The sequence below is a fragment of the Petaurus breviceps genome, unplaced genomic scaffold, assembly GCF_028583685.1.
Source record: "Petaurus breviceps papuanus isolate PSGF00001 unplaced genomic scaffold, PetGlider_PUasm1.0 551, whole genome shotgun sequence".
Classification (NCBI taxonomy): domain Eukaryota; kingdom Metazoa; phylum Chordata; class Mammalia; order Diprotodontia; family Petauridae; genus Petaurus; species Petaurus breviceps.
The window spans coordinates 7,683,531-7,698,147 of record NW_027186372.1 but is presented as its reverse complement, the minus strand read 5'-3'; positions in this window follow the sequence as shown (position 1 = coordinate 7,698,147).

Sequence of the window (14,617 nt, the reverse complement as noted above, 5' to 3'; positions counted from 1 at the left end):
GGAAGCTGGATATCCTGGGCTCTAGTCCTGGTTCTGGCCCTTACTAACTGTATGACCTTGGAGAAGGACCCTTCTGGTCCTCACTTTCTCTTCTGCAAAATGTGAGTGTTAAATTAGATAACATCCAAGGTCCCTTTTAGTTCTGCCTCTCTGACTGTAGCATTCAATTGCCGATTGCCATGGGCAATCCTGGGCATTAAGACCAAAAACTAGCCACTGCCCAGCCTGCCCAGGCAACTCATAAATGAGGCCATGTATAACTGTGTGCTCTAAATAGCCCAGGCAGGACCCATCAGGAGACGATTGCTGGGTGGCTTTTCTTTAGACATTTCCAGCCACTGGCCTCAGCTTGGTGTCAGGGAATGGGGACAGCAGCCACCACAGGGGCAGCCAGTCCAATCATCAGGGGCCATAGCTCTGCCACTGACCAGCTGGCTGGACTGGGGCTCCTCTTGTGACAATGAACAAGGCAAGAAAAGGAAGAAGACCAAGTCTAAGTGCTTCTGGAAGCATCAACTTGTCTTCTGCCCCTCCTCTAAACGTCTCTTGTTCTCTCTTCTATCAAAACTTGCTTTCAAGTTAAGACTGAGGTTCTGCTATACAAGGCTCTAAGACACCTTCCAGTGCTGACATTTTATGAGCTAAGGTGTTCTGGGAGGGGTCTGACTCAGATGAGACCCCTGGTAGGTTAGGTTTGATGCTGGAACAAAATGGGACACTTCTACATCATTTAAAACTTAGCGGAAATTTACTTAGCCATAGCAGGAGAAAGACACTCAGGCAAGGGCAGGCATGAAGCCCTTGAGTTGATTCGGCTGGGCAAAGCTCCTGTCCCAGTCTCACGGCTAAGCATCGGAGTCCTTAGTGCTTCCCATGCCTGCTTTGGACTCGGCTGATGAGGGAGTGATGTTGACCTGTCTCAAATGATGTCAACCATTTTAGCCTGGGCCAACTGGTGCTTCTCAGGAGCTAGTGTCCATGATAATCTTCAGTGTTTTCAGTTGCGTCCAACTCTTCATGACCCCATTTGGGGTTTTCTTGGCACAGATGCTGGAGTGGTTTGCCATTTCCTTCTCCAGCTCATTTTACTGATGAGGAAACTGAGGCAAACAGGGTTAAATGACTTATCAAATTTGACCTCAGTCAGATGAGTCTTCCTGCTCTATCCACTGTGCCACCTAGTGGCCAGTAACTAATGTTACTGCTGAGCAAAGGTTCTACCATTTAACCATCACAAAAAATGCCTGGTTTCCTTTTAAGTGAAAACTCACTTAACTTTCATGAGAGGGGGAGCAGCTAGGTGGTGCCGTAAATAGAGCACTGGCCCTGAATTCAGGAGGATCTGAGTTCAAATTCGACCACAGACACGACACTTAACTAGCTGTATGACCTTAGGTATGTCACTTAACCCCAAATGACTTGCTTTCCCCCTCCAAAACAAAAAATACTTAACTTTCATGTATTGAGGGGTTAGGATATTACTCCTACCACATAAATCCAGGTTCAGCTATGACATATGTTTTATGTTCTGAAGCTTCTTTCAGTTCTTAACAACTCACAGTCCAAGATATCTTCCAAATCTGGCAGTCTGTGTTCTATGGCCCTTTTCAGTCCTGGCATTCTGTCATAAGGTCTTTTCCAGCTTTAACATCCCAGACTCAGTTTCCCTTTAATCTGAACAGTAATGTTCTTATTTTATAGAAAATGATAGGGCAACTTAAATTGAAAAAATTACATCTTTATTTTCACTAAAGTGTAGCGTTTCTTTCAATTACAATTTTTTTAAAGTTAATCTGAAAAGGAGTTCGTAGGCTTTACCTGACTACCAAAAATGTCCATGACACAAAAAACAGTTAAAAAAAACCCTGATCTAAATGATCCTCAAGTCCCTTCCAACTCTAAAACCTGTAGTCCTAAAGCAAGGAAATGCATTGTTATACCAGCTGAGTTATTTGAGCTCTTTCTTACTAAGGTGTAAATGGTTGCTTTCTACTTTCCTTCCTAGAAGGAATACCCAGCATTAAGAAGTTAGTCTGGGGGCAGCTAGGTGGCACAGTGAATAGAGCGCCAGCCCTGGAGTCAGGAGGACCTAAGTTCAAATCCGACCTCAGACACTTAACACAAAGGTAACAGTGTGACCTTGGGCAAGTCACTTAACCCCAACTGCCCTCCAAAAACAAAACAAAAAAAGAATTTAGTCTGGGGTGTTGGGAACTAAAAGCCATGGAGAATGTTTTCCTTACTTTTTTGTCTGGGAGCTACCACTATGAAACTAAAATAGGTTAAAAGAAAATCTCTCATTTAAACACAAAGTCTTACTCCAATGTCCTATTTTGCCATTGAGATGATCCTGGATTCTCAAAGGTTATGGCAGGCCCTCGTGTGCTGCACAATGAAGGAGAAACCTCTTTAACTTGGCTTGGTGCCCTTTGTGATGGGGGAAGAGATGCCAAACCTTAGCCAGAGGAAAGAAGTTTGTAAGCCTCCATCTTTAGAGCTGCTACAAACCAAGATCCTCTTTGGGAAGAAAGGTGGAAGCAATGTTGTACTAGAAGCAGCTTGATCTGGTTTACAAGAGCTGATTGTTACATTTTTAGTAAATGTTTATACCTTGGAAATCAGTAAATGGCAAATTGAGGTTTGATTTATTATTTTGTTGATCGACTAAACTACAGAAAGTGATGGGGAAAAGGTTAGTAATGCAAATTAAACTTAAAAATTCATTGTGTTACTCCCTCTCTTCTCCCTTGAGTCAGCTATTAAATATTGACCAACATACCCCTGAACGGAAGTAATCTGGGTGGAGGTGGCTCTGTTCTCTTTGTTTAGTTAGGCTGTCGAATTGGCAATGCTGCAGGTTCTCAGGTGAATCTTACCATACCTGGGTGGAGCTGAGGAAGTGGAAGAGGCTGGAACTCTACTGCCAGGTAGACCCCTCTCCAGGTGGGTTTTTAAAGCAGTGATTCAAGCTTGACATACCCACCATGACTTAGTAGACCTTCCTCCCTTCTTTCCCAGCCCACCACTAAAAGGCAGGGCAGGGACTATCCCCTTCTCCTACCGAACTTCCATTGTCCAGGTCCCTCCAGGTTCTAGACACTCACTCTCAGCTGGATGCTGACCCATTGGCCCCTCCATCGCTTCCCATGGTCTACCGGGCCTTGCCATTGGCCTTGTCACATTCCCTTTAGGGACCTACATGCCACCTGGTCTTTCCATCTGCCAGGATCTGAACCCCGCCTTTACATGTTGTCTCCTTCAATTAGAATGTGAACTCCTTGAGAACAGGATTGTCTCACTTTTCCATTTCTATCCCCAGTGCTTAGCCTTCACGGGGCCTTGGCACGTGGTTAGTGCTTTTCCATTCCACAGAAGAAAGCTGAAGTAGGTCAATCAGACAAAGATGTGACCCACAGCAGAAGAAATGCCATTTTGAGGTCTCTCAGGGATCAATTCTTGAAAAAGATTCAAGAAGGGGAGATACCACATGCTTGGGGAGGAGGCAGGGGAGAAAGAATCACAAGGTAATTAAGAAAATGTCAATAACTATGACCATGTGCCTATTTTCCAGTCCTTAAAAATCCTTGTGAAAGCAGTCATCCTTGTTATATTTATGAGAAATAAGCAAGAAGCCTTTAGCAGCCAGAATCCTTACATTTCCACAATTAACTGGAAGGTGAACAGAATATAAGCTCCTTGGGATCTTGCCGTTGGTTGAATCAATTGAATCAATAAATATTTGATTCAAAGGAACAAAATAGTGCTTTGTAGGCTCTCTTCCTATAAGGCATCTCCGGCTCACATATTAACATCATACAAGATTTCTTGAAAGACATAATCAGGGGAAGGTAGGTGGTGCGGTGAATAGAGCACTGGCCCTGGAGTCAGGAGGACCTGAGTTCAAATCCGGCCTCAGACACTTAACACTTACTAGCCGTGTGACCTTGGGCAAGTCACTTAACCCCAATTGCCCTGCTCTCTCCCCTCCAAAAATGGGAAAAAAAAGATGTAATCAACAAGCATTTATTAAGGGCCAAGAATGTGCCAGGGCCTTATATGTAAGTATCAAGAATAAAACAATCCCCACTAGCAAGGAGCTTATGTTCTGATGTGAGAAACATCTACACACACACATATGCATTATCATCATTATTAGTTAGCATTTATTGACATACTTACTTACACACTTGACACACTTACTACATGTTAGGCACTATGCTAAGCACTCTATAATTATTTCAGGAGATCCTCACAACAGCCCCACAAAGTAGGTGCTATTATTATCCCCATTTTACAGATAGTGAAACCAAGGTAAACAGAGGTCAACTGTCACACAGCTAGTGTGTGAGGTCTCAGGTCTTCCTGACTCTTGGCCCAGTGTTTTATCCACTGTGCCACCTCGTGTATATATGGATATATACACATGTGGCATGAAACTAAAGTGAAGAATTTTGCTTGATAACCATCTGAATACCAATTTCAAATGTGGTTTAAGGGAGAGAGACACATGCTCACCAAAGGTGTCTGCTGCTGTCACAGGAGCTATCCAAGTGTCATACAACCAAAAGACATGGATAGGTTGTGGTCTACACGGTCAGAGGGGGTACCCACGTAGTTGAAATCACAGACCCATTTATCCAAAATGTTGTGGAGCCCGACCCTTCCAAGTTAGTAACCAATAGCCAGTCACTGACTGCATGTTTGACCTCATTTATATACCAAGGAAGACCAGAATTATCTACTTACAGAGGTTTTAAAGCAACTCAACTCATAGAATCATAGAAAATTTTAACTACAAGGGATGTCAGGGATCATCTGGTCCAATCCCCAAATTTTCCAAAAGAGGAAATAGCTTCAGGGGTGGCTAGGTAGCACAGTGAGTAAAGTGCTGGCCCAGGAGTCAGGAGGACCCGAGTTTGGTTCTGGCCTCAGACACTTAACACACACACACACACACACACACAAAACTAGCCGTGTAACCTTTGGCAAGTTACTTAACCCCAATTGCCCTCCAAAAGGAAAAAAAAAAAAGAGGAAATAGCTTCTTTATTTTTAATAATATTTTATTTTATTATTATTGTTATTTTTGCTTTTTGGAGAACAGTTGGAGTTAAGTGACTTGCCCAAAGTCACATGGCTAGTAAGTGTGTCAAGCATCTGAGGCTGGATTTGAACTCAGGTCCTCCTGACTCCAGTGCCGGTGCTCTATTCACTGCACCACCTAGCCACCCCAATAGTATTTTATTTTTTCCCCAATTACATGTCAAGAAAATTTTTAGCATTCACTTTTACAAGATTTTGAGTTCCAAATTCTCCTCTCTCTCCCTCCTCCCCCTTTCTGAAAATGGTAGCTAGTTTGATACAGTTTATACATGTGCTATCATGTAGAAAATATTTCAATTGCTTAGGGGAAGCCAGGTGGCACAGTGAGTAAGAGCGCAAGCCCCAGCATCAGGAGACCTGGGATCGGTTCCGGCCTCGGATACTCAGCACCCACACAAAAATAACTGGCCGTGTAACTTTGAGCAAGCTACTTAACCCTAATTACTTAAAAAAAAGAAAGAAAATATTTCCATATTAGTCACAGTTGTGAAAGAAAAAACAGATTTTTTAAAAATGAGAAAGAATAAAGGAAATTTTAAAAATGCTTCAATATGCATCCAGAGTCCAACAGTTCTTTATCTGGATGTGGATAGCATTTTTCTTGTAAGTTCTTTGTTCTTGTCTTGGATCATGTGTTGCTGAGAAGAGCTGTCATTCATAGTTAATCATCACACAGTGTTGCTGATATTGTATACAATGTTTTCCTGGTTCTGCTCATTTCACTTTGCATCAGTTATTAAGTGTCTTTCCAGAATTTTCTGGAATCTGCCTGTTTGTCATTTCATATTGAACAGTAGTGTTCCATCACAATCATATACCATAACTTCTTCAGCCATTTCCCAATTGATAGGCATCCCCTCAATTTCCAGTTCTTTGCCACCACAAAAAGAGGTAAAATAAATATTTTTGCACATAGGAGTCCTTTTCCCTTTTTTATGATCTCTTTGGGATATATAACTAGTCGTAGTATTGCTGGATTAGAGGGTATGCACAGTTTGGTTGCCCTTTGGGCATAGTTCCAAAGTTCTCTCCAGAATGGTTGGATCAGTTCACAACTCCACCAAAAGTGCTGTAGTAGAGGAAACAGCTTCTGAGACATTAAGTAAAACATCCAGGGTCACACAACCCACTTCTTTTACCCCATCCAAAAATTTTACCCATTTTCTATTGTATCCTATAAAAACGCTGATAAGGGCAGGGAGAGAGAGGCAAGGTTTTTGTTGCTGACTGGAACGTAAAACTAAAGACCTCAGGTGGAGATCCATAGTCCTTCTGGCCTCACCTAGTCCTCTTGCCCCTTGCCCCAGATTCATGGGCAATACATGCCAGCCAGGATTATAGGGAATAATATAGCCTAGTTGCCCTAGCCCCACGAAGCTCCTTTGTGGTTTTCTTATCAGGTAGAACACCTGAAATGGCTGATGGTATACAGACTAATAATCAGGTGTTTTCTGAGCTTGAGTCAGAACACTGACTGGGGCTAGGGACTTCCAGTGAGAACAGGGTGGAGTAAGTCTAACAAAAAGACTTAATCCTAGCTTGAGGAATCTTCAGGCTGCCTGGCTGGTGCAGACCATCATGGTCCTAGGATTATGTGGACTATTTAGCCTCGCCTTGTAAGAGAAAGGCTAACTGCTACTGCCCAGGAGATGATAACAGAAATCAGCAGATGGCACAAACAGACGGATATCTTGGATATGTCTGGGAGACTGGGATAGGAAGAGAAAGTAGCTGTATTAGCAACCACACTAGCACATAGGATGGGCTGCTAGCACAGGTTCTTTGATCTGCTTTTCTAAAAGAAAAACAGTTTTAAAGGGGTTAGGAATCTTACTTTAATTAACAGACAAATGAGTACAGATAAGTAGAAAGACGTATCCAAGAAAGAATCCAATAGACAGGGCTCCAACTGTCTAAATAGAATAATACAACCACCTACATACACCACCAAACCAGCAGAGCATCAACATCTGAGTACTGGGGGGCTATTCACAACCAGCTCTTCAGAGTCCCGTCCAGGGAATCCAAAGGTCCTTCTCATGAAGGAGCCCCCAAAGAAAAATACCAGCCTCCCAGGATATGCAGTTTTCAACTAATAGGCTCAGAGCCAGAAGGCATCACAACCCACATGACTCAATGCCTAACGAGCTCAGTATCAAAAGGTGTGAAAACCTTCCTGCTAGCAAGCCTCCCTGTAAGTAAGCCTCCCCATAAGCAAGTTCCTCCCCTCAATGGGCTCTATGTGACTCAGGATATATCACAGCTGTGATTGAAATACCTACGTACCTTTAGACCTGGGAACATGGTTCTTGTTCCAAGGGAAAAGGGGACACATGTGGGCACATAGGTCTATTAATGGATGGGGAAGATCTTCATATTATATTAACATTGCAGTAGTTCAGAGCACAACACAGATGAGGAGACACCCAAAAGGGGCAGCACAATTTTCCAGAGAAAACAGAGATGCAATACCCATTAGGCAGCAGCTATGACACAGCTAATTCCAGTGCCCAGCGGTGAGCAGAAGAGAGAAACACAATGACATCTTCAGAGAACAATTGTATCTCTGAAGCGTCAGAGGTATGAATTGCCCCCAATGGACATATGTTGTCTGTCTACATTTCAGACCTGTCTGTATTCTCTATGTGTATGTTCAAGCCCTACATATTCACTGTGTATCTTTTCACACGTTTCTAGCGGGTATAGCAGGGGTAGGGAACCTGTGGCCTCAAGGCCACATGTAGGTCTTTAAGTGCAGCCCTTTTTCTGAATCCATATGCATTTAGTCAAAAGGTCACACTTGAGGACCTAGAGGGTCACATGTGACCTTAAGGTCACAGGGTCCCCATCCCTGGAGTGGGATCTTATCACGATTTGCTATATGCTCTCTTTTACTTTGAACAAATGTTTTTGTTCTGGGTGGCTTAGTCAAAGTAAATACATCACTGGGTAGTCATGAGTTCTAGTTTTAAAGGGGTCCTGCTCCACAGAGTACCCTGAATTTGGAAGGAGCGTTCTGGGGACCCAAGTGCTACATGAGAATGAATGTGTGTTTGTTTGGGGGACAGGAGAGAAGAGAAGAATTTAAGATGCTTTGCCCATCACCCAGGTGAGAGAAAGCCAGGTGGAAGATAAAAACATTGTGATCACAAAACCATGATCAGAAAGTAGACCAGTTAAAAGAGGGGGAGGGGGAGGTGGGGAAGTGTTCTGGCAGGAGAGAAAAAAGTGGGGCCCTGGGATCCAGCCCAGACTGAGAAATGTCTCAGGGATTTAGCACTGACACAAGCTTCATGTTGCTGGGAAGCCAATGCTCCAGGGCTAATTTTTTTCTTTAAGTTCTAACATGCCTTTGATTTTATTCCTTATAGGTCCCATCTCAATTTCTTTCCAATCCTGTTTGACTATCAGATGTACTTTGAATTATACAGAATTAGAAATAACACAGGGTTACAGCAACTCATAGCAACTGGAGAGTAGCTTCAGGAATGTGCATTTAGGAATCAAGAAGCACAGGGTGTGGTCTCTGGGTCTAAGAGAAAGAAAGAGAGTGGAGAAAGAGGTTCCCTAAGAATAATTTCCAGTGGATTAATGGATCCTTATCCACTTGCTGGGATAGGAGGGTCTCTAGGGAAATGTCCCAGGGATCTGTACTCAGTGCTGTTCAACAATTCTATCACTGACATGGATAAAGGCCCAGCTGGCATGCTTATCAAATGCTAGGAAGGAAAGCTAAGACTAATTAACAGAATCTAGATATAAAAAAAGTTCCTGGTGGTCTAGAATAAACAATGAGCCAGGTAGTTCAGGAAATAATAGGAATAAGTGTAAATGACACTGAGTCAAAAAAAAATTAACTGCCCCGGTGTAGGATGAGGGAGGCTAGAGGACAGTTAATTTAGAAAGTATCTCTTATAATCACCTGCAAAAGATTTAATAACTTTGATCCATTTAATGATCCACCACAGTTCCAAAAGATATAAAATGCTACCCACCTCCAGAAAGAGAATGGATGAATTCAAAGTGCAAATTGAAGCATATTTTTTCCTTTATTTTTCTTGCCCCCCTCCCCCACAAACATGGCTAATGTGGAAATATGCTTTGCAAGACTCCATATGTATAATAGGTATCATATTTCTTGCCTTCTCAATGGATGGAGGGAGAGAGAAAATTGGGAACTGAAAATAAAATTTTACAAAGATCTGAGAGTTTTAGTGAACTTTAAATTCAATGTGAGTTGAGTCAATAGTGTGGTCTACCTTTCTCCCCCCCCAAATTAATTCTCTCTTATACTCACTCATTAATAAAAGGATTTTGTCCTGAACAGAAGAGGTGATGGTTTTGTTCTTCCCTTCTCTAGTCAGAAGTCATTTTTGGCCTTGTGTTCAGTTCTAGGATACAGGAAATTAAAAAGCTGAGGAAGTTCAGGAGAAGGTGAATGTGACAGGCGATCAGAAACCATGATATACAAGGAACCGGTGATCAGAAACCATGATATATAAGGAACTGGATGTGTTTGACCTTAAGAAAGAAAAGCTTGTTGTCTTCAGATTTTTCAAAGACTATATCAGGTGGGAAAAAATGGCTTGGCCTGAGGGAGCAGAATTAGGAACAGATTAAAAAATCCAAGAGGCAGATTCAGCTAAATATAAGAAAAAGACATTATAACAATTTGGCTAGGGAGTAGACTTCTCATTTCTTTTGCTGTGATTTCTTTTTTTTCTTCTAAACCAAAGCAAATCAGCACTTTGTGTAAGTTCACACAACCAGTCAGAGATAGGACTGAGATCTGCTGACCTCTATCCACTTCACCCAGAGTGTCAAATACTCCCTGAGCAACAGTGCTGCCTGAACCAGATTAAAATGCAATTGGGAAATATTTTACAAAATTAGTAAAAATACAGTGGAACATGATCATATGAGTATGTGGTTTCCTAAGTCAGTAGGCATCCAGCAGGTTCCTTACATATATGTGTGATTTAGTGGCCCCAGCTCTCTTTGGGTTTGACACTACTGCCCTGTGCCATCCTTCCTTTCCCTAAGAGAAACTGAAATGGGCTGCCCTGGGCCATGGTGAGACCCCCAGCCCAGGAGGTTTCTATGGAGGTTGCAAAGAGGAGATTCTTCTCAAGTGGGCTCTGAGTTCGGGGATCTCAGAGATCCCATCTATCTCTGAGATGCTGTAAGCTGATTCCACTCCCCCCCGCACCCCCATTTCCAGAACCCAGAGATTTCTTCCTGTTCCCTACCAATCTCCCTTCTCAGAATCCTAGAAGTTTAGAGCTTCATTTTATAGACGAAGATGGCGAGACCCAAAGAGCTGTGACTTAACTAGGAGCGCATGGCCCCATTTGTGTTACTCATCTTTTTAACAAGAGAGAAGATAGGAAGTCTAGGTGGCTCAGTGAATAGAGCCCCGGCCCTGGAGTCAGGAGGACCTGAGTTCAAATCCAGCCTCAGACACTTAACTAGCCGTGTGACCTTGGGCAAGTCACTTAACCCTAATTGCCCTGCCTTCCCTCCCCACAAAAAAAAGCAAAAAAATAAAATAAAATAAACAAGAGAGAAGATGTTATTGTTGTTGCTGTTTTTTAAACCAACTGAACTCTGAGTCTAGAACCTGTCCCAAATTCTGATGAAAAGGAAGCACCTACTATGTGCCAGGAACTGTGCTAAGCACTTTACAAACATTATCTCATTTGATCCCCATAGTAACCCTGCGAGGTAGGTAGGACCCCTTTTTACAGTTCAGGAAAGGGGCAGATCGAGTTATGTGACTTGCCCAGGGTCACACTGCTAGTATCTGGGGCTGGATTTGAACTCAGGTCTTCCTAACTCCAGGCCCAGTGTTCTAACCACCGTACCGCCTAGCTCCCTCTAGACAATGGAGAAGCTGAGCCAAAGGATTGGCAACACTGAATTAAAATCCCAAACCTCTATAGTCTCCTCTTGAGCTTCCCAAATAATTTTCCCTCACCACTATGTCAATTAGATTTAGGGATATCCTCCAAAGACATTTGCAGAGCACATGGTCCCTCAAAGATTAGAACAGGAATAGGGACTGAGGGGTGGCTAGGTGGCACAGTGAATAGAGCACCAGCCCTGGAGTCAGGAGGACCTGAGTTCAAATCTGACCTCAGACACTTAACACTTACTAGCTGTGTGACCTTGGGCAGGTCACTTAACCCCAATTCCCCTCCAAAAAGCAAAAAAAAAAAAAGGAATAGGGACTGGATTTGTAGGTTTATTCCTATAGGAAACTCCCTGGACCAGCTCAGATCAGCACCTTCTCTGTAATTTGCTGTCTTTGAGAGGCATCTAGATCACTGAGAAGTTGAACAAAAGGATAAAACTATGTGAACGTTTGGGATGATGGAATAAGCCCTGGACAAGGCATTCAGGAGCCTGGATTTCCAACGCCAGCTCTACTATTACTTAGTGTGCTCTTGGACAAATCCCTTTTCCTGTTTGGTTAGGCATCCATTTTTTTTTTTGAGGAGGGAAGGCAGGGCAATTGGGATTAAGTGACTTGCCCAAGGTCACACAGCTAGTAAGTGTTAAGTGTCTGAGGTCAGATTTGAACTCAGGTCCTCCTGACTCCAGGACCAGCGCTCGATTCAGTGTGCCACCTAGCCGCCCCAAGGGCCTCCATTTTTTCATACAAAATGGAATATATAGACATACATATATATGTATGTGTATACATACATATTTTATATATACATGATACGTACGTATACATATATATTGTGCATGTATATATATATATTACGTTGTACCTGTGTGTGTGTGATATCTGAGCTCTAGCATTCCATCAGTGCTGAGTTTCCAGTTTTCCCAGATCCCATCTGAGATGTAGTTTCACTATGTAAAAAATGAGGCAACACCGCCCTCTAATGGTCTTGGTGGCACTGAGACAGCAAAGAGAACGAGGACAGGAGGTGAGATCCAGCTCAGTCCCGGGCTTTTTAGCCAGGTTGCCTAGAAACTCAAACACAAAGATCAAGTAAGAGAAAATATGGCTGCCCCCTGGCCTTCACCTCCTTCTTGCCAGACTTTCCAGGTTGCCTAGGTGTGTGTACAATGGAAACTATGGCGGCTGCCGCTCCTGCCTGGAGCCGCAGGTTCCCATTCAAGATGAAACCTGGGTGGTGGGGAGGCGGGGGAGTGGTGGAGGGAGGCAAGTGAGGGCATGGATGGGCACCGTGAAAGCAGGATACCTTGGTGACAGAGACGGAGAGTCAAAAATTCCCCCAACACTAACACACTCATGAGTTTAGGGTGAACCACTGACAAGGGAAATAGATGGCACTCCCAGTTCCACCCACCACTACCTTCCTGGCCATGGGTAATTTGCCAGCTGCCCCAACTTCAGTTTGCTCAACCGTTCGCCGAGGGGGGTGCAAAGGCCCAAGCTCTGACATTCTGTGGTCCCCGTTCCTATGACTCTTCCTAGTCTAGCTTCAGTGTTTTAAAGTCTTTTCGTTTCTTACACTGCATGATTTTCATGTTCTGGGATGCCTCCCTTCGCTGCTTAGGAGACAACATGGCCATTGCATCTCTTCTCTTTGCCACCTTGGTGGAGACCTCTCTGGCTCTCCCTTCTACCCACCCCACAACCACTGCTTCTCCTGGAGGCCCTTCTGTTTCCAGAGTCAGATCATCCCATGAAAATCAGCTATCCAGACTGAAGAGCTGAGGCAATGGCTTCACCTTAGCCAGAGAAGAAAGAAAACTACCTGTGGATTGAGGAAGGACCTGTGTTCAAATCCTGCCTTTGACACTATTACTTGTGTGGCTTTGGGCAATTGAATGAACCTCTCTGGGCCTCAGTTTCCTCAACTATGAAATGAGGGAGTTGGACTAGATGAATTCTGAGTTCTCTTCAAGCTTTAAATCTATGTTATTGTGATCCTTTGTTGCAGCCATGCTGAGGAAACAACCATTTGTCTCAATTCAATAAATGTAGGGGAAAGGCACATTGAGGGACAAAGCAAGATTAAAATGAAATAGAGGTAGATTCAGGGCAGCTAAGGTGGCATCATAGTGCATAGAGTGAAGGGCTTGGAGTCAGGAAGATTCATCTTCCTGAGTTCAAATCTGGCCTCAGACACTTACTAGCTGTGTGACCCTAGACAAGTCACTTCCTATATGCCTCAGTTTCCTCATCTGTAAAATGAACTGGAGAAGGACATGGCAAACCACTCCAGTATCTTTACCAAGAAAACATCAAATGGGGTCAGGAAGAGTCAGATGTGGCAGAAACCCAACAACAGAATACAGGTTTGGGGAAGAGACTCTCAAGGGCAACCTAAAGTGAAGGGAAGTGAGTGGTACATCCTGGGAACAGCTCGGTTTTAAAGTTTCCTCCATTCTAATTTGTAGGACTGGTGACCTTTCCAAATAGATGGGGGAAGCTAGCAGAAGCCCAGCATTTACAGATGGGTATCTCTAGTTTCTATTGTTAGGAAATACCCGTATGACTCCGTGGGGTTCTCTTTTTACCTTATCCACAATAAGTCTTGTTCTCAAACCCATTCATGACAGGGGCCTCTCACATTTTCCATTTTATAGAACTTTCCCCGTGCACTTCTCTCTCACTTGCTCCTCCTTCCCTGGATTGTAGACATTTACTATCCCCATTTTGTAGAAGAGGACAGTCAGGGCTGGGAAGTTAAATGACTTGCCCAGGGTCATCTAGTTATATAAGTGTTTGAGGTATTGATTGTGTGGATCTGTTTCTTACTGGTTCTGTCCCCAGCACTTTATCAGCCACTCCATGCTTAGTAGCAGAGTGGAAAGACCAGCAAATTCAGAATCACAAAATATGGATTTGAGTCCTGGCCGTGGGACCCTCATTGCTCTGCGTAAGTCTCGGTTGTCTTGTTTGTAACATGGAAATTTAGGGACCTTCCAAAGTTATTATGAAGACAGTCCTATAGAAAGGTGATGTTTTGCTACTCTCATCTCCTTTAATTTATCTACCTGTGTTTCTTTCAGGTATCTTGGTAACAGTTTATCTTTAGACATCTTTTCTTTTTTGGAGGAGAGAAGGCAGGACAATTGAGATTAAGTGACTTGCCCAAGGTCACACTGCTAGTAAGTGTCTGAGCTCAGATTTGAACTCAGGTCCTCCTGACTCCAGGGCCAGTGCTCTATTCACTGTGCCACCTAGCCACCCCTAGACATCTTATTAAATAAGTAGTATAATGTGTTTCGGTCTATAAACCACATACTCTTTCCAAAGAGGGAGAGATGCAAAAACCTAAATAAATTAATAAATCCACATGTATGAATCCACACACATACCCATGCATATACACACATACACATACCCACGTGCACACCTATACACATGCATGTGTACGCACATACAAGGTACATGCACACTTCCAACACACCCATATATAATCTACCTGTACATGTGTACACGTGAGCCGCACATGTGTGTATACACTCATGCAGCCTATACACATGACTGTATGTGTCATGCACATCTATACACGTGCACATA